Source organism: Pipistrellus kuhlii, unplaced genomic scaffold (genome assembly GCF_014108245.1).
Source record: "Pipistrellus kuhlii isolate mPipKuh1 unplaced genomic scaffold, mPipKuh1.p scaffold_m20_p_10, whole genome shotgun sequence".
In the NCBI taxonomy this organism is placed as follows: domain Eukaryota; kingdom Metazoa; phylum Chordata; class Mammalia; order Chiroptera; family Vespertilionidae; genus Pipistrellus; species Pipistrellus kuhlii.
Window position 1 is genome coordinate 13,086,677 of NW_023425405.1, and position 20,279 is coordinate 13,106,955.

Sequence of the window (20,279 nt, forward strand, 5' to 3'; positions counted from 1 at the left end):
GCAATGAGACAGGAACTGTCCTCCCATCAAAAAGTGAAGTCTATTTCTCCACTCCTTTGAATCTGGTCTGGTGCTGGGCCTGCTTAGATGAATACAATGGGGAGGTGGCTTGGAGCAGGTTCTGAGCCAGCAGGCAAGTTCTTAGCAGCATCTTCTTTCTGAAACTGCTTCTGGGACCTCAGGACACAGATGGAACCAGCGGGAGACGGAGGGGGCAGAAATTCTGGAAATTTTACCACCAGAGGAGAAATACAGAGGAGTTTAGAGAAAAAGCCCGCCTCCCTCTCCCGACCAAGGGCCCCGACTCCTTTTTCCGAGTTCTCACCACCTGGCTGCTTCCTCTACCTTCTTTTCATCATCCTCTTAAGAACTTTATCTCTCTTTTACTGTGGTAAGAACAAACACCATCTAAATTATAACACTCCACTCCAGCTCCGGCGAGGGAGGGGTAGGGAAGACTAGAGGCAGAGAAAGCCACAGGCTGCGCTCAGAGCCCGCATCCTTTTTCCCTAGGCAGCTACAATATTCTGCTCCCCGCCTTCCCTGCTGCTCCAGCCTCACGCTGAGGGCTGGGCTTTCAAACTCCCTCCCGCTGGCTCCCTGTGCCCTCGGGATAAAAACTCCAAACTCTCTCAGCTGAACCCTGAAAACTTTACTGCACTCTAGAGTGACCTTGAACCTGTAAGAGAAAAACTGTCCCGATCCTAGTCTGCAACAGAGAAGCAAGTTGCCTGCTCTCTATCTAATTCATGATACCCCAGTGCAGTGGTTGGCAAACTGCGGCTCGCGAGCCACATGCAGCTCTTTGGCTTCTTGAGTGTGGCTCTTCCACAAAATACCACGTGCAGGCACAGGAAACTTCATGGCCCATGCACAGGAGTCGGTTTTCGGCTCTCAAAAGAAATTTCAATCGTTGTACCCTTGATATTTGGCTCTGCTGACTAATGAGTTTGCCAACCATTGCCCGAAGACACAACAGCATTCCCATTGAAATGTTTTGTGTTTTTCTAATGAACTTTAAAAAAATTAAGACTTTTTCTAGAGAGCTCATTACCATCCATCCAGCTGACTGTCAACTCTAAGTTAGAGTCTATGGACTTTTAGTGATGAGTTAGTCATTCTTTTTTCCTATATAGTATGTCCCGACCAAGAGCGAATCTACCAGGGGTCTCTTCCTTGCACTGCAAAAACTGTAATAAAACGTTGACACATACTCATAACTAAACTGTTTGAGAAATTTTCTTTACTAAACCGTAACCTCAAGTTGGTCCTATGTCAGTTCCTCCGAAATTATTGGCCTTGAGTGTCAGGGCTGCAGGCTTCCCGATCCAAGATGCACCCGCATTGCACGCCCTGTGTCTCAGGAGACTGGAAGCTTACTGACAGCACTGGCCTTCTTATTTCTGTACCCCCATCTCATCACAGAACCTGGTTCAAAATGAGCACGTAACAGTCCTAGCTGGGTGGCTCAGCTGTCTGAAGCGTTGTCCCCTACAACAAAAGGTTGTGGGTTAGATTCCCAGGCAGGGCACACACTCTGCTTGTGAATTCTATCCTACTGAGGTATATACAGGAGGCAACCAATCAATGTCTTTCTCGTGTCAATGTCTCTCTCTTTCTCCCCTCTCTCTCTAAAGTCAATAAAAACACATTTTTTCAAAATGAGCATGTAATAAATGTTTAAAGAATTAATGTTAACTTAGGGCAGGAATCAACTCCACTTCTAGATGTTCTGAGTTTGGAATAAGTCCAAAACAGATAAGATAGCTTGATATGAAGATTGTGATTTCTGGATCACAGTGTTAGAGAGACAAAGCTGGAAGAAAAAAAAAGTACTAAAACAGATCATCCCTCTGCAGCCTAGAAGCCACACACCATCCCTATGCAAGCTAGAAGCCATCCCTAAGATGCAGCCTGGTTCTGCAGACAGCCTCCCTCAGGGCAGGGCTGGACTGGAAGCCAGGAGGCAGCCCACGTGGCCTCTCCTGCAAAGCAGCACAGAGTAGGGGCGTGAGGACTGGCTCGAGTCCCTCTGAAAAGCACAGACAGGCAAACAGGCAGTGGTTTAAATATAAAATTTCAGGAAATTTTACAACCGGAGGAAAAGTACAGAGGGTTTTAGAGAAGAAGGAAAATTCAAAGCAGGGGGGAGAGGGGAGGATAAAAGCAAGATAACAATTTTAAAGCATCCTTACAAAGATGAATCTTCTTGGCATAAGAACATAAAAATTCATTTTTTCATGCAAATACATTAAGTCCTCTATTAGATGTAAAGGCCTGAGAGAACCTGGCAAATTCAAGAGAGACTATTTTCTATTTGTTTATTGGCTTTGGATGGGGTTTGGAGGACTTCTCAATGCCCGAAGGGAAACAGAGCCTCGGCTCCTGCCCATCTCCTGCCATCGGTCCCATGTCTGTGCACTCTCCTAAGGAACACCCCACTGAAGCCAGCATCGCGCTGGGCGGAGACCGGGCAGGCAGACACCCAGGGACTCTGCCTTCTCTCTACGAGTTACCAGCCTTCCTGTCACTTACGAAGACTTCCATTTGGTGCCGAATTTTGCAAGTGTGCTTGCAGAGTCCAGTGAGTGGGCGGCAGGTGGTTGCTGCTGGGGTTTCTCCCGTGTTCCTGGGGGGACAGGGAGACTGAGCAAACAGGCGTGTACATGGAACCCTGTCCCCAGGGAAGCCATGGGTCCTCTCCCAGAAGCCCAGGAAGGTCCAGGCACAGCACAGGTGGTCCACACAGACGTTTTTCGACGGACTTTCTCGGAGTATTCTCATTCCACACGATCGGCCATGGCTCTTCATCCCCGTATATTTCCCCCCACATGGCTCCACATTTATCATCTTCTTAAAGATCGCTTCAAGAAAGTGACTGAGCCGAAACTGGTTTGGCTGAATGGATAGAGCGTCGGCTTGGGGACTGAAGGGTCCCAGGTTCGATTCTGGTCAGGGGCATGTGCCTTGGTTGCGGGCATAACCCCAGTGGGGGGTGTGCAAGAGGTAGCGATCGATGTCTCTCTCATCGATGTTTCTAACTCTCTATCTCTCTCTCTTCCTCTCTGTACAAAATCAATAAAATATATATACATATATATATTTTTTAAAAGTGACTGAACAGTGGCTGCGGGGAAGCGCCCCTGCCAGGTCTGAGCATGGAAACATGCCTGACTGTACGCAGCACGGGAGCCTGCGGGCCCCGGGAGGGCAGCCTGATGCGGAAAGGGCAGGCACAGGCCTCCTGCCTCCGAAACCCGGCAGTTTTCCTTGCTCACTGCAGAAAAAAGAGCCAGGATACAGCCACAGGGCTGATGCTTAATAGGCCGTTAGCCTGCCTGAGAACAAGCTGGTTTTTTAGATTTCATTTCACCATGCTCGGCCTTTCCCAATCTTGCACCCCCACACGTAGAAAAAAAGAATGAGTCATGTCAAAACTCACAGGACACTGAACCGCCCTCACAACGGAGTTATCAGGCGTGTGCAGCACTAACACTGCACTACGTTCTTCACATACGTGAAAACCTAAAGGCGGCTCCTTTTAGCACACTGGGAATCCCCCTCAAGGAGCGTAAGAATCTGTTGAGAGACTGAAAGCAGAATTGAGGGGCCAGGAGAAGGATTTCCCCTGTGGTTGATTAAAAGCACTCTTCTGTTTTTGAGTTGTCATACCAAGAAATCATGAAGTGAGCCCCAGTACTGGACTAACACTGACAAAGACAAAATACTGTATCACACGCAAAATGATTTCTTAAATAAGTTCACAATAATGAGAAGAAACATAATGTTCTAACATTTTGGAAATAGACCTTAACTGGTCCACCTTAACGAAACGTTGGCAACTACAGATGAAATTAAATGTCTGGAAATGTGGATTTGCAAAATTGGTCATTTTTGGCATCATAAACTTTATTACAAGGTTTGTTTTTTGAAACAGTAAGTTACCTTAGAGCACATAAGATGATTCAACACCATATTTATAATTTTAAGAACATTCAATTATATGCTAAAACAGTAATTTATTCTTTATTCTTATTTAGAAATGGACCTGAAGTGAAAATTCAAGGTCATTTGAGTTGAGCACAAAAGAGTAATCAGCCAAAAATAATCAAATTCATTGAGAATTTCGCCTCATGAAAAACACAACAACGAGCAACCTGTAATCTGAACTTCTAAGGTTCGGCTACTTTATAGGTAGCAGAGGTGTGTGGGGGGCTAAACCATCTGTTATGATGTCAGAATATGTGTGGGAAAGCATTTAAAAGCTCACAAATCTTTAAGGCCATTACACACAGAGAAAAGCTTCTGTCAAATGCGTTAGAATAAAACTATTTTGGTGTATTGATTAGATAAGCTTCAGTATGGATAGAACGCTCTTAGACTAAACTTCCTTTCCCCACAGTAAAAGAAAGATGAAGCTTCCTTATGCTAGAAGAATAAAGCACCAGCTGCAGCCACCTGAGCAGGACGGAGTGGACCAGAGGCACAAGGATGCAACGTGCAGGGTACAGAGATTCTAAAGTAAAGCCAATAAACCAGGTACATAAGGACTGGAGGAAAGAGTCAACACAGCTAACTACGTCAAATCCTTCTTGGGTCCTAGGCAGTTTTTATCAATTCCTAGGGCTTTAAATACAAAATCTACAATACATAGAGTAAAAAATAAATTATAGCCATGGTTCAAATACAACAGGGTACAGATAGAATAAACAAAGAACAAAATTCTTTAATTGATGCCTGATAGGCGCGGCTCAGTGATTGAGCATCGACCTATGAACCAGGAGGTCACAGTTTGATTCCCAGTCTGGGCACATGCCCAGGTTGTGGGCTACACCTCCCAGTGTGCGGGATGCTGGAGGCAGTCTTCATCAATGACTCTGTCTCATCACTGATGTTTCTATCTATCTCTCTCCCTTCCTCTCTGAAATCAATTGAAAAAATATATATTTTTAAAAATTCTTAAATTGAGTCTACACTCTGCTCAGTGACGTACTTCCAAAGAGTAGAGTACGGAAAGGGGGTAGGGATAAACTGACAGTGGAGGAGCCTGGCAAACGCTCTCTTGACCAGTTGTCCAAGGTCACATCATCAGAGGTAAGTCATGTCGATTTCAAGTTCCCTTCACACAGTGGGATGAAAATGTCACTTTACCTCTGTGGCCTTCTTTTCAAAAACCCCAGTCCAATAATCAGAAAAACGTAAGAAAACTCCAAACTGAGGGGCATTCTACCAGCATTCCTCAACACTGGCGAGGTCATAAAAAACAAGGCCAAGTCTGAGAAACTGTCACAGGCCAGAGGAAATTAAGGCGACATGATGACAAAATGTAATGTGATATGCCAGGTATACCCTGGAACAGAAGGAGGACATTAGGGAAAAAATTAGTGAAATCTGCATAAAGTGTCCATTTTAGTTCATAGTAATATACCAATGTTTGTTCCTTAATTTTGACAAATACAACAATGTAAGTCAGCGATTGGAGTAACTAGATGAGGAACATATGAGAACTCTTTACTACCTTTGCAACTTTTCTTCAAATTGAAAATTATTTTAAATAAAGGGTTTACTTAAACTTGTACAAACCGAGCCCACAGCATCACGTAGGAGACTTCAAGTGTGTGTTGCTGCACTGGTCACACCACAAACACAGGCTGGGATCCTGACCGTTCTGGACGCTGACCAACAGACACTTTGGTCAATTTGGAAACCTGTCTGAGATGCCAAGAGACCACAGATGGCATGCATGTGACAAAACAAACATCTCTGAAGGGCCTAACACTTCCATTTGAAGTGAAAAATAGGCAGTCTTATGCAAGAAAAAAGACAAAGGCTGAATGGTCTGGCCTGGAGCCCCGGGTGTTCTGTGAAAGCACATGACAAGCCAGCCTTCATTCTTCACTGAGCAAACGCCACTGCCAGAGCCCAAGCAGATGTGAGAGCCATGCAAACTTCCCTTCCTACTGACAGGCTTTGTGTTTTTTTTTTTTTGTTTGTTTGTTTTTTACCATAAAAAAAGGTAAATCAGAGAAAAAGTAAGTGTACAGATATTGAATATTTTCAATAATCTGCTCAGACAGGTACTGAGCCATGTTGCCTTGGAATTGCTGCTCCATCTAGAAAACATTGTCTTCACAGAATACACATGTATCGATATATATATATATATATGTTTAATTGCCTTGAATTTTAATAAGAAAAGAAATCTTTGGATTTCTCTTATTTAACTCAAAAGTTCCAGAACTTATAAACTTTCAACAAATATGGTTTATATTTTGTTTGAAAACGTATACTGCACAAATTTAAGAAGATTAAAATCATACCAAGTATCTTTCCCAACCACAATGGAATGAAACTGGAAATGAGTAGCAGAAGAAACACTGTTTATTTGGGAAATAAACAACACACTCTGGAACTACCAATAGGACACAGATTAAATCAAAAGGGAAATCAAAAAATAGTTTGGAAGAAATGAAAACAAAATACAACATACCAAAGTTTATGGAATGCAACCAGAGCAATACTGAGAGGGAAGTTTATAGTAGTAAACACCTACAATTAAAAAAAAAAAAAAAAAAAAGATCCCAAATAAACAAGCTAACTTTATGCAAATAACTAGAAAAGGAAGAATAAACTAAGCCTAAAGTTAGCAAAAGGAATGAAATAATAAACATCAGAGCAGAAATAAATGAAATAGAGTAGAAAGAGAATAGAAAAGAATAAACAAAACAGAGATTTTTTTTAAAAGGTCAACAAAATTGACAAACTTTGACAATGAATATGTACAAAAGAGAGGACTCAATAATATTGGAAATGAAAGAGCAGATGTTACTAATGCCACAGAAATAAAAAAGGTAACAAACAACTACATACCAACAAATTGGGTAACCTAGAAGGAAAAGATAAATTCCTACAAACATACAACTAACCAAGACAGAATCAGGAAGAGAAAATGTGAACAAATTTAGGTTAAGTAGGTTGAATCAGCAAAACTTCCCAACAAAGAAAAGCCCAGAACCAATGACTTCACTGGTGAATTCTAGCAAATACTTCAAGTAGTATTAAAGCTACTCTTCTTACATTGGTACAGGCATAAGGACAGATATGTAGACCAATGGAAAGAACAGAGAACCCAGACATAAATCCATGCCTATGCAGTCAACTGATCTTCAATAAGGGCACCGAGAATACACAGAGGGGAAAGGACATTCAACTTTAATAAGAAAAACTGACTATCCACATACTTGCGTTAACGAAATTGGACCCTTCTTATGTACCATACACAAAAGTCAACTTAAAATGGGTCAAAGATTTAAACGTAAGACTTGAAACTATAAGACTCCTAGCATAAAATATAGGGGGAAAGTTTTATGGGATTGATTTTGCAACAAAAACAAAACTATTTTTTAAGGAAATTCCATACTGTCTTCCACAATGGCTGAACCAGTCTGCATTCCCACCAGCAGTGCGTGAGGATTCCTTTTTTTCTCCCCATCCTCTCCAGCACTTGTCCTTTGTTGATTTGTTGATGATAGCCATTCTGACAAGTGTGAGATGGTATCTCGTTGTTGTTTTGATTTGTATCTCTCAGGTGATTAGTGGCTTTGAGCATGTTTTCATATGTCTCTCAGCCTTCTGTATTTCAAAAAGTGTATTTAGGTCCTTCGACCATTTTTCTTTATTGGATCATTTATCTTCCTTTTGTTAAGTTGTATGAGTTCTCTGTAAACTTCGGAGATTAAACCCTTATCTGAAATATCATTGGCAAATATGTTCTCCCATGCATTGGGCTTTCTTGTTGTTTTGTTAATGGTTTCTTTTGCTGTGCAGAAGCTTTTTATTTTGATGTAGTCCCATTTGTTTATTTTCTCCTTAATTTCTATTGCCCTAGGAGCTGTGTCTGTAAAGATTTTGCTACATCATATGTCTGCTATTTTGCTGCCTATGGAGTCTTGTAGGATTTTTATGGTTTCCCATTTTACATTTAAGGCCTTTAGCCATTTTGAGTTTGTTTTTGTGTATGGTATAAGTTGGTGATCTAGTTTCATTTTTTTGCATGTATCTGACCAAATTTCCCACCACCATTTATTGAAGAGACTATCTTGATTCCATTGTATGGTCTTGCCTGCTTTGTCAAATATTAATTGAGCATAATGGCTTGGGCCAATTTCTGGGTTCTCTGTTCTGCTTCACTGGTCTATATGTCTGTTCTTTTGCCACTACCAGGCAGTTTTGAGAACTGTGGCTTGGTAATATAGCTTGAAACACAATCAGAAAGGATATATACACCCCTATGTTCAAAGCATCACAACTTACAATATCTAAGATTTGGAAACAGCCTAAGAGTCCATCAGCAGATGAGTGGATTAAAAAACTGTGATATATCTACACAATGGAATACTATGCCACTATAAAAAAGAAGGAACTTTTACCATTTGCATGGTAAATGTTCAGCATTTATGCTAAGCGAAATAAGCCAGTCAGAGAAAGATAAATATTATATGATCTCACTCATATGTGGGATATAATCAACATAATTTGATGAAGAAGAATAGATCCAGAGACAAATGGTAGAGGGGGAAGGAGTTAAAGAGCAACCAAATATGCATGCATATTAGCATAATCAATGGATACAGACACTGGGGCAGTGAGGGCTTGCCTGGGAGAAAGGAGACATATGTAAAATTTAGACAATAAATTAAAAAAAAATTAGGAGACATTAAAAAAGAAAAAAAACTAAACAAGAGGGACTACATAAAACTAAAAAAAAAAAAAAAAATGCATGGCAAAGGAAACAACCAACACAAACTGAAAAGAAAATCCAATTTAAAAATGGGCAAAGGACTTGAATAGACCAAAATATACATATGACCAAAAGTATATAAAAAGATGCTCAGAATCATCAGGGAAATGCAAATCAAAACCACAATGAGATATCATCTCACCTGTTAGAATGGTTGTTATCCAAAATAAATGAATAAACAAATCACAAGAGTTGGCAAGGATGTGAAGAAATCAGAACCCTTATGCACTGTTGGAGGAAATGTAAAATGGTTCATCTACTAGGGGAATCAATATGGATGGTCCTTAAAATATTAAAAATAGAACTACTATAATCCAGCAATTCTACTTTTGGGTATATTAAATCCAAAAGGATTGAAAGCAGTGTCTCAGAGATATTTGGACCCCATGTTCATTGCAGCATTATTTGTATTAGCCAAGAAGTGGAAACAACCTAGGAGGTCTATCCATGAATGAATGGATAAAGAAAATGTGGCATATGAATACAATGAATATTAATCAGCCTTTAAAAAGAAGGAACTCCTGTTATATTCGACAGCTTGAATGGACCTTGAGGACATTATGCTAAGTGAAATAAGTCTATCACAGAAGAACAAATACTGCATGATTTCTATTTATATGAGGTAGCTACAGTAGTCCAACTCATAGAAGCTCAAAGTAGAATGATGGCTGTCAGGGGGAATGAGTGTAGAGTTTCAATCATGCAAGACGAAAGAGTTCTAGATGTGCTGTACAACCCTGTGTTCAGAGTTAACAGTAATGTACTGTACATTTAGAGATTTAAGAAGGAAAAAAAATGTATTGCCGTTCTATTTAGGTTTAGGAATACATCTGTATGTACTTAGTAAAAGTGTAAAGACACCAAACACAGGATAGTTAACCTTTGTACAGTAGAGAGGGGGACAGGCTTGTGGAAGAATACACATGATGTTTTAATAACCACAAAACATTTTAATTCCATAATCTTCTTCATATGCCTAGAGTATTACATAATTTTAAAAAGTAACTTTAAAGGAACAACTTGCCCCTATATCACCTACTCTCTACCTTCTTTTTACCACAAAAAACAGGATGTGCGGCATTCATGTGGACAACAGATTATCATGGATGTCTCCACATTTTGAAATAAGAACAAATTTCGTGGTAGAAGTAAAAAATAAAAATAAAAAAATAGACCTACAGAGTTCCTTCCTCTTTTATATTCTTTCTTTTTTTAATGTTGTGATCTCAAAAGTATTTACAAGCTGGTAACTCCTTACAGCGTACCAGCAATAATAATTTTAAATTGGCTACTACACAGATACAATCCTGTGTAATTTCTATAGCAATTCCAGTTCTCTTTCTCCTGCTTAAGAAATTACCAGATTTCAAACGAACAAAAGTAATATTACACAGATAACTTTGCTTTTGTCAAGTTTCAAACATAGTGGTGCCATAATTTGAATTAAGGCAATCTGATTCTGAACAGTAACAAGCTTCAGAGAAAATTTCTAAAAGTAGGATTCTGAGTAAATAAAGATGCCTAGGATTGTTCTTTTTAAATTCCAACATTTTCCAACACAAAAAGATGCTAAAGTATAATTTAATTATGTCAAACACAATGTGTTTTTGTATACAAATGCTAGCAAAAGAAAATGATGCCCTAGATAATTAAAAAAACAACAACACATTGACATGAATCATTCACATAGCTGACTTAAAATCTATTTCCCTAAATTAGAATAATTCCACACGTGCCAAGTTCACTCTGTTTAGCTCTGATCATCATCTCAAGTTTCAAAGTATATTAAAATCATTTCCATGTCCCTACTCAACAGAAACAATGTCTTTCCATGTTCCCACCCAACCTTCTGAGCAGTGCATGACAATGAAACATCAGATAAAAGAATTCAGAAGCTGAAACAAAGAAAAAATAAGTGTAGGGAAGTTTCCTAACTTACTAATTTAAGATAAAGGGTTTTGTACAGATCCAAGACATCGAGGGCGTAAACAATCCAATTTTTCTTTAACCAATATTAACCATTCAGGACTAGTACTAAGAAACTAGTCCAGGTGGCTCAGTTGTACATCAAAGGTTATGGGTTCAATTCCCCATCAGGGGACATACCTAAGTTTCGGGTTGTGGGCTTGAACCCTAGTCAGGCACATACGAGAGACAACCAACTGATGTTTCTCTCTCTCTTTCTCAAATCAATAAGCATATCCTTAGGTGAGAATTAAAAAACAACAATTAAATTTTGTGTTCTTTAATTGTTTGATATAAAAGATTTATAGACAGTTGTAAAGAAGAGGAAAAACAAAATTAAAAAATGAAAATTCTCAAATAACAAAAACAAGGTTGCTTTACCTGGAATGAAATCTGCAGTGATCTACGTTCAGTAAAAGCTTTCCTATCTTAAAGGAATTTTAGTCACAAGCTCTTCCTTTTCATTCCTTTATGTTTCAAGGGCCTCTTTCCCTTGACTGTCAAAAAAAACAACAACCTCATTTTTCTTTCACATTTTCCCAGCAACACAATGGATCCTAACTTTTCAGGCTCATTTTAGAAGGAAATTCAGACCTCAGTTATTTCACTCCTGTGACAACATAGGAGTGCCTATGTTGTCAGGTTAGCAACAACATAGGCACTCCCTCTTGTGGCACAAAAGGAAACTGCCTGTCGCCAGCACTCAAGTCCAAGCAGTTATTTCTGAGTTTCACAGCACTGGAGCGGGTAGGTATTTCCTTGTCTTCAGCAACTTACTCCCTTAGGGTAGCTCAGCCAAGGACACAATCTGCCCCCATATCACTAAAGGATAAGTCTGAAGCAGTAGGCAGAACCCATTTTTAACTCCTATTGTTTTGATATAGTTTCAAAGTCACAGTTTAGGCAGTAATTTTGGTTTATATATTCAAAACAGGAACATAAATAGTGGGCAAAACTTTTCATAAGAGGAGTTATTGTCCAAATTATTTTTCATACTCTCAAAAAGTACAAAAAACAACCACACACCAAGATATTATTTTGTGCATCACTTGTTACTGAAGTTCTTTCAATAAAAACAAGGCAGACATAATTAGAATTTCCAAAATAGCATATTGTCGCCTCCATTTACCCCCAAGCATATGTCATAGCCTGTGCTTCATTTATTCTTACAGGTTATGTATGTTTTCTCTTCAGAACAACTGACAAATATCAGTGTCCTATAAGTCTTTATTGAATAAAGAATTTGCACTGGGGAAGGAGGGGAAAAGAAAAAGTAGAATTTGATTAAATAGCTGGTACATTATTTAGGAAAGTGGCTTGATGAATTTCAGTTAAGAAATTGGTTTGTGAAATAGATTTTTGTATTGTATTTGCATGAACTTGGGTAGAATCATGAGCAAAATGTGCAAGGTTGTTGATGTATTTTTTTTAATTAAAATTAAGTAATTTTCTACCTGAAGATACTTGTTTTTACCTATAGATGTTAAAGTTCATTCTCCTATTTTATATATGAGGACACACAGGAGCAAAGGCATGAAGTCACCAACCCGAGAGAGCCTGACTCCTGGTCGAGGGTGGAACACGGCCAGAGCCAGGTGGAAAGTGCCCCAGGAAGGCTACTGTCTCTGGGCTGCAGTTTATGCCCAGATTCCCTGATGCCTTCACATAGATGGGGGCAGGTGAGTGGACGCCCCAGGCCTAGAAGGATGTGTCTTTTTTGTCCCTAAAAGATAAAAGGAGTTAAGCTCTCATCAATTTCCTCCCTGAAGAACTGAAAGGTGAAGGCAACCTACCACGGACAGAATATTAATGTAAGAAACTGCCATTTCTTCCAGAAGGGAGTGTTAACAGTTATTAAACATAAAACCATCATTCCAAACCAACATTCATGTGCAGGGAGATACAGAATTCTGGGAAATATGCAAAACTGCAAAACTGTTTTTCCAACATGGCTACATCATAATTATATTCCTACCAGCAATGTGTGAGGATTCTGGTGTTTCCACATTCTTGCCAACAAACATATGGATTATAGTCTTTTTAATTATACCCATTAGAGTGAGTGTACTAGTAAAGTAATATCTTATTATTGGATTTAATTTGCATTTCCCAAATGACATGTTGAAAGTCTTCCTGTGTTTATCTACCATTCATGTACCTTCTTCAGCAAAAAGGTCTATCCAAATCTTTTGCACATATTTAAATGGGGTTGCTCTCTTATGATTGAGTTTTTCTAGATAAAAATCCTTTATCAAACATATATTTTATAAACATTATCTCCTAGTACCTGGCTTGACTTTTCACTTTTTAAAAAAATTCATTTTAGAGAGAGAGGAAGAGAAAGGGAGAGAGAGAAAAACATCGGCTAATTGCCTCCTGTACGCACCCTGACTAGGGATCCTGATTCTGTTCACAGGCGAAGCTCAACTGATCCACACCGGCCAGGCGACTTTTCACTTTCTTAACAGGTGGTGTCTTTTGAAAACCAAAACTTTAATTTTGATTAAGTCCAATTTATCATTTTTTCTTTGATATTTCACACTTTTTACATCCTATTATTAAATATTTGCCTAGCCACAGAGACAAAAACTTCCTGCTATGTTTTCTTCACCCTTTGGTCTATGACCCATTTTAAGTTCATTTGTGTGTGTGCTGTAAGGTCAAAGTAGAGGTCCATTTTACTTCACATGGATTTTCACTGTTGGCAACCCTGTTTGTTGCAAACACAGCGCTGTCCCTATTGAATTACTTTAGTGAATGATCCCTTTCATACCTATTTCTGGATATTCTGTTCCTTGGATCTGGATGTCTACCCACATGCAAGATACTGTGCTGTTTTTATTACTGTAGCTTTATGGTAAATTTTGAAATCAGGTAGTTTAAGTCCTCTAACTTCATTCTTCTTTTTCAAAGTTATTTTAACTATTCTAGATATTCTGCATTTCCTCCTAATTTTTAAAATCTGTTTGCCAATTGTATAAATATTCTTCTACAAAAATTCTTTCTGAAATTTTGACAATGACTTTGTTGAATATATAGGTCAATTTGGGGAAAGCAGCTGCACTAATAATATTGAGTCTTTCAACCAATAAACGCAATACGTATTTCCCCTTATTTAGATATACTTTAATTTCTCTCTGAAAAATGTTGTAGTTTTGAGTGTGGAGGACTTATAGTTCTCGTGTTAAATTTATTCCTAACTATTCTGGTCATTTTGATGTTAATATGAATGGATATCTATTCTTGACATTTCATATCAATGAAATCATATAATCAGACATTTGTGATGGTCTTCTTTTACTGAGCATAAGGTTTTCAAAGTCCATCACATGGTAGCACGTATCAGCACTTCATTCCTTTTTATTGCCAAATAGTATTCCATTACATGGATATACCACATTTTATTCACCCACTCATCAGTTGATAAACCTCAATATTCTAAGGGTTGATGTTCCTTTTAGTCATTTGTTTGAACTTACAGAATCTGTCTCTTGCATGACACGTAGTCCCTGATGACTTTGCTGAGTTTTTAAAATTCAGATTTATAGTTTCTGACACAGTGCCCTAGATGTACTCTTGTCTGCCTAGGTTCATGGTCAGCCAGAGATGCGAGCAGGGGTTGTACCCAAAACTTTGTACTTATAAGGGTTCCCCACTTCATCAGTGGAGTTATGTGGTTTTTTTGAAAGTTGCACCCAAGCTTTTTTTTTTTTTTAATACAAAATTTTAATGAAATGATAATTTTATACAAAGTTACAAATTACCAAATTTGACTGGAGAAAAATTTAAAAACATGAATAAATCAATAACTATTAAAGAAATAAAAGTTTCCTTCTCCAAAGACACTTAGCCAGGTGCATTTTAACAAATTTTCTAAAACTAGTATCTGCTCTTTTTTTTTTTTTGGAGGTTCTGTAAAATTTTTATTTTTATTTTTTTATTACTATTTTTTTATTAAATTATTATCTGTGTACATATTTTAACATTGCCCCCCATACATACCCCCCTCCCCAGAGTTTTGAGTCCATTGGTTGTACTTATATGCATGTATACAAGTCCTTCGTTTGATCTCTTATCTCTCCCAGATCTCCCTACTCTCCCCGCTGTAATTTTACAGTCTGCTTATTGCTTTACTGTCTTTATATCTGACTTTTGGTTTGTCAGTTTATAATGTTCTTTAATATCCATAAATGAGTGAGGCCATGTGGTATTTCTCTTTCATTGACTGGCTTATTTCACTCAGCATGATGTTCTCTAGTTCTATCCAGGTTGCTGCAAATGATGAGAATTCCTTCTTTTTTATGGCAGCATAGTATTCCATTGTGTAGATGTACCACAGTTTTTTGATCCAATCATCTGCTGACGGGCACCTAGGGGTTGTACCCAAAAGTTTGTACTTATAAGGGTTCCCCACTTCATCGGTGGAGTTATTTGTGGGCTTTTTGAAAGTTGCACCAAAGCTTTTTTTTTTTTTTAATCCTCACCCAAGGATATTGGTTGCCTCCTGCATGCCCCAGCCCAGGACCCAGGTCAGTGACCAGGGCCGGGAGCCTGCAACTGAGGTATGCGTCCTTGACTGGAATCGAACCCAGGACCCTTCAGTCCACAGGCCAACGCTCTATCCACAAAGACAACCGGCTAGTGTGTACACAAGCTTTTGGGGGCCTCCCTTGGCTTTTCCTTGTTGTGCAATTGTCGCCCATGGACATTCACCATTTAGCAGTTGCCACAGGTGTGTGGAGAGCTCATCGCAATGCTTCTACAGTTCTCTCATTTTCAGGCTCTTTCTTTCAGTTTCTGCCTGGTGGCCCCAAAACAGGACTGCAAACCTGATACAGCAAAGCTGGAGATTTTTCTTATCCATTGTAAACTGAGTATGCCAGTTTTAGCCAGCAAAGCTGTGGGGTTTCACCCACAACCCCAGCCCACAATACCAAGTCCCTCACTTCTGGTAAAAACCATAAGCTCACAAAACTGCAGTTCCTACCGAGTTGGGGTTTGGGGGAACACGAGAGAAGGCCACACTTCTACCCAAGCACCAGCATAATTATTTTCTGCCTTCCCCGAACCCAGAAATGATTGTTTTTGACAATTTTGTCCAGTTTTATACTTGTTTTGTATCACTCATCATCTTCACATCATCTTTAATGGGAGTGACCTTGGCTACCCATTTTAATTTCTCAATTTCTCATAACAATCTCTTTTGAAAATAAAGTATGACTATGACTTCAAGTATCAAATATAGAAATGCTCTCAAGTTTGACATAAAATTTATCATCATAACTTGAATATTTTCCAATAAGAGAGCGGCTATTCCACAGAGTTTCAGCAAACTAACATTAATGTGCCAAAAGAGTGAGATGGTCAGTAATTCTGAGGCCCCTAGGGGATCAACTGATAGATTATTTGGATCTCATCCATGGCTCTTAACCACAAAACTCTATGATGACCCAAATATGATCAACTCTGTGGTGTTATTAACAAAGCTTGACATATACAAAAGGCAAATTCTTGGAAGACTCTATCAGTATTATGTATTGTAGTTGTTCTCAACCCCGATTCTGTGACATTCCATTTATCTCTAGTTATTACAAAAACTGTCACAAAATCCTTGAGCCTAACTTGCTTTTCACACTATTACTTAATAGGTATAGAATGCTTTATAGCTGGTGAAGCTCTTTCACCTACTATCCCATTTGATCCTCATAAAACCTCACGTGGTAGGTAGAACAAATATTATCCTCATTTTATATCGGTGGGAACTGAAATGCAGAGATTAAGTGTTCCACATAGCTAGTAAAGCAGCTCTAAGACCCAGTTATTCTGGCAAAGTTTTGTCTTGTGACCTTGGGCATGTCTCTGCCTCAATTTCTCCCAATGCTTCTGGCAACCTCCTTTAAGGTTAGGAAAATAAATTACCCCCAAACACTAGTTTTCTCAACTCTTTCAATTGAGGTGAACTAATTTAACATTTGCTTCCTTAAAGTATTTATTAGAATGTGAATACAGACCTTGAGCAGAAAGAAATGAAGCCAAATTTCATAACAATTACAAAAACAACTTTTAACACCATCAATACCAACCTGCACACACACTTTACAAAACACAATTCTATAAAATCCTCTTAGGAGGGAAATACTAATCCTTCCCACATAGCTCTTAAGTGTCACAAATCTGGTGGGTCATTTCAGAAGATCTTAAAATCTTTCTAATACATGCCATTGAGGAAATATGTGTTAATTCCTCTCATTGAAAAAACTAAAACCAATAGTTTCCTTGATCCTGCTTGACTCCTGAAGAGAGTCTGTATATTCACCTTCTTCTCTTCATTTCCTTCAATTCTTCCTTGAATCTATTCTACTCAGGCTTTTGTCTCCACCAATTCACTGAAACACTCTTGTCCAGCTCACTAGTAACCTCCTCATTGCTAAATCCAAAGATCAATTTTCAGCTCACATCTTACCTAACCTACCAGCAGCATTTGACAAGGCTGATTATTCCTGCTTCCCTGACACACCTGGTCTCCTTGGTGACTACAATATCCCAATTCTTACTTTATGACCCGATTCTCAGTCACCTTTGTAGAATCTCCCAATCTCCAAATGTCGCGGTGGACCCTGGCTCTCCTTTTTTTCTATACTCTCACTCCATTGTTGATCTCAAATCTCATCAGTTTTAAATGCTAATGACTTTGACCTCTATCTCACTGAATTCCTTGACCTTTCCACTTAGATGTCTGAAGAGTCATCTCAAATTTTTAAAAATATATATATTTTATTGATTTTCTACAGAGAGGAAGGGAGAGAGAGAGAGAGCTAGAAACGTGGATGAGATGAGAGAGAAACATCGACCAGCTGCCTCTTGTACACCCCCCACCGGGGATGTGCCTGCAACCAAGGTACATGCCCTTGACCGGAATCAAACCCGGGACCTTTCAGTCCACAGGCCGATGCTCTACCACTGAGCCAAACCGGTTTCGACTCATCTCAAATTTAATGTGCCCGAACCTGAGCCCCTGGTGCTACTTCAAATCTATTGCTCCCACAATTCTCCCCAATTCAATAAAAGGCACTCTATTCTTCAGTTGTTCAGGCCAAAAGAAGAGTCAACAGTGACACAACTCTTTCTCTCTCATCCCATCTGTAACTTCACAACAGCATATAACTAGAATCCCATCACTTCCTTTGGTTATGGTCTCAGGAACCACCACCTCTCAACTGGTCACTGCAGCAGCCCTGAACTGGGCCTCTCTAGTGTGTTCTTGCAACCTCCCACCCTCACCTCAGAGTATTAGAAACACAGCAGCATCAACAGAAAACCATCTCACTTCTCTTCTCAAACCCCTTCCATTTCTATTCATGTCGCACAAAGCCAAAATCCTTACAATAACCATGGCTCTCATTTCCTTTCTTCTTCTCTAACCATCACTCACTGCATCCAATCACAAGCCTCCTTCTACCATTCCAACAAGACAGACACAAGCCTGCCTCAAGATCTTTGCATTTGCTATTTCCTCTGCCTAGAACACTCTTCCCTAAATATCTGTAAGGCTCTTTCTCTCACCTTCAAGTCTTTAGTCAAATATTACCTTTTCAGTGAGACCTTCTCTGAGTACCTCATTTATAATTGAACTTCTCATATTTTCTGCAAAGAACTTATTGCCTTCTAATAGATTATATATTTCACTTATTTACTTATTCTTAGTCTCTTCAATAGAATGTCAACTCCATAAAAGCAGAGAGTTTTGTTTACTTTGTTCACTACTGAATCCCAGTGCATAAAATACTGTTTGGCATATAGTAGATACTCAGTATATATATATGATGAATCAAAGAATCTTATTCTTAAAACAATACAGATTTATAGTAATTGACCCATACACAAACAAGAAGGTTTAAGGCCTACAGAACACACTGGCAAAGCGATCGTGTGGCAGCACTGGCAGCTGCACTTGGGGCTCCATGATTCATCCCATCCTTGACCCTCCAAGGGCTGTGAGGCCTGCCAGGTGCCCTGCAGGGCTGTTCCTCCCATCTGCACCCGGCCTGACCAGGAGGCCCTCCCGCCACAGTGATAAAGCAAGCATTCTGCCAGGCCGCTCATGCTGCCAGCCACCCCTCCCCTATTCCCCTCCCCCTCCCCTCCAGAACTGGGGGACTCTGGTAGTGCTGAGAGGACTGGCCACTGCCATCTTTGTGATGGAGTGATGGCTAATTTCTATATTGTCCTTTTATTAGATAGGAAAGTAAAATAAAGCACTAAGGAGAATTCTTTTAATTTTCATTTAAATTCTCACTGTGTCTCTTGATGGCTGAAGTATTATGTATGGAAATGTTTTCATTAATTTTTTTTAATAATTAAGGGATTTCTTTTGGAATCCCATTACATAGAAATACTTACTTATTGGAATTAAAATATTTGCCATCATTATTCAACAAAATTTAAAGAACCCAATTAAAATGCATAATATTTTAAACTTATAAAAATTTTACTTTTTTTAAGAAAAAGCTGTAAAGCAAAGCACAGCAGCATCTACTTACTCAGCTGTTCCCAGTGTTGTCTATCATCTCCCATAAACTGGCAGGTTAGGCTCAGGTCAGCCAGGCCCAGAAACTCCAGATGGTAAAACAATCGCCTCTTCCGACTCTGAAAAGCATTAATAAACGCCTGTGTGAGAATCAAAACTGGTATTACAACCAAGACAGAATGCTCCTAAATAGACTGTCCAGACAGAGAATAACTTCTGTTTCTTCTTTTCTCCCTCCCTCCCTCCCTCCCTCCCTCCCTCCCTCCCTCCCTCCCTCCCTCCCTCTCTCTCTCTCTCTCTCTCTCTCTCTCTGACTCAGAACAAGTTAATTCATGGCCCTGAAATTGTCAGTGACCTGAGATAGCAATACTTGGTATTAAAACTGCCCTTCTGCTTTAAGAAATCTCATTGGCGAAAAGCCTAAATCAGCACAATAAATTATGCATCTGATTCTAAAACTTAACCACTTTTTTTTTTACCAGTCTGACCCTCAACTGATAGAGATACTCTATCTCTAACCATATAATTTATCATGCAAACTAAGATACTTTTGAAAGTGGAAAAGTGAACTTTTGAAATATTTAACCAATAAACTGTTATTACATTTACTTTATTCTAAAAAATGAAAATAAGGTACATTCACTATATCAATGCAAAAACTTTAAGGTTTCTTTATAGTATGTGAACATTTAAAATATAAACAGATTATTCTTGGTACTTATTCATGTACTCTTCTGTTCTTATTAGATTCTATATCTAATATTGTGTCACTAGTAGTTTTTCTGGACAAAAAGATTGATATGGTCTTATTATTTTTAATTTTTCACAAAGTTACCACAATTTTGGGTAAATAATATTTTAATCTTTTTGTTAAATAATCTGAAATCACTGATACCTTCATCTGACTCTTCTGTATTGGTATTATTTTTAACAATACTCTTTTCACAGCTGCTGAGAAAACTGGTAAACTCAAAGTAAATTATGCTA

At 38.8% G+C, this 20,279-nt stretch overlaps 1 long non-coding RNA gene across 2 annotated transcripts in view; it reads right to left on the reverse strand.

Annotated features, from left to right (window-relative positions):
* LOC118712931 overlaps positions 1–20,279 on the reverse strand; it is a 62,790-nt gene that overhangs the window by 4,345 nt on the left and 38,166 nt on the right. For both annotated transcript variants that reach the window (XR_004986181.2, XR_006740725.1), the window contains exon 4: positions 19,306–19,432. This is a non-coding gene — a long non-coding RNA (uncharacterized LOC118712931). The remainder of the gene's footprint in view (positions 1–19,305; positions 19,433–20,279) is intronic.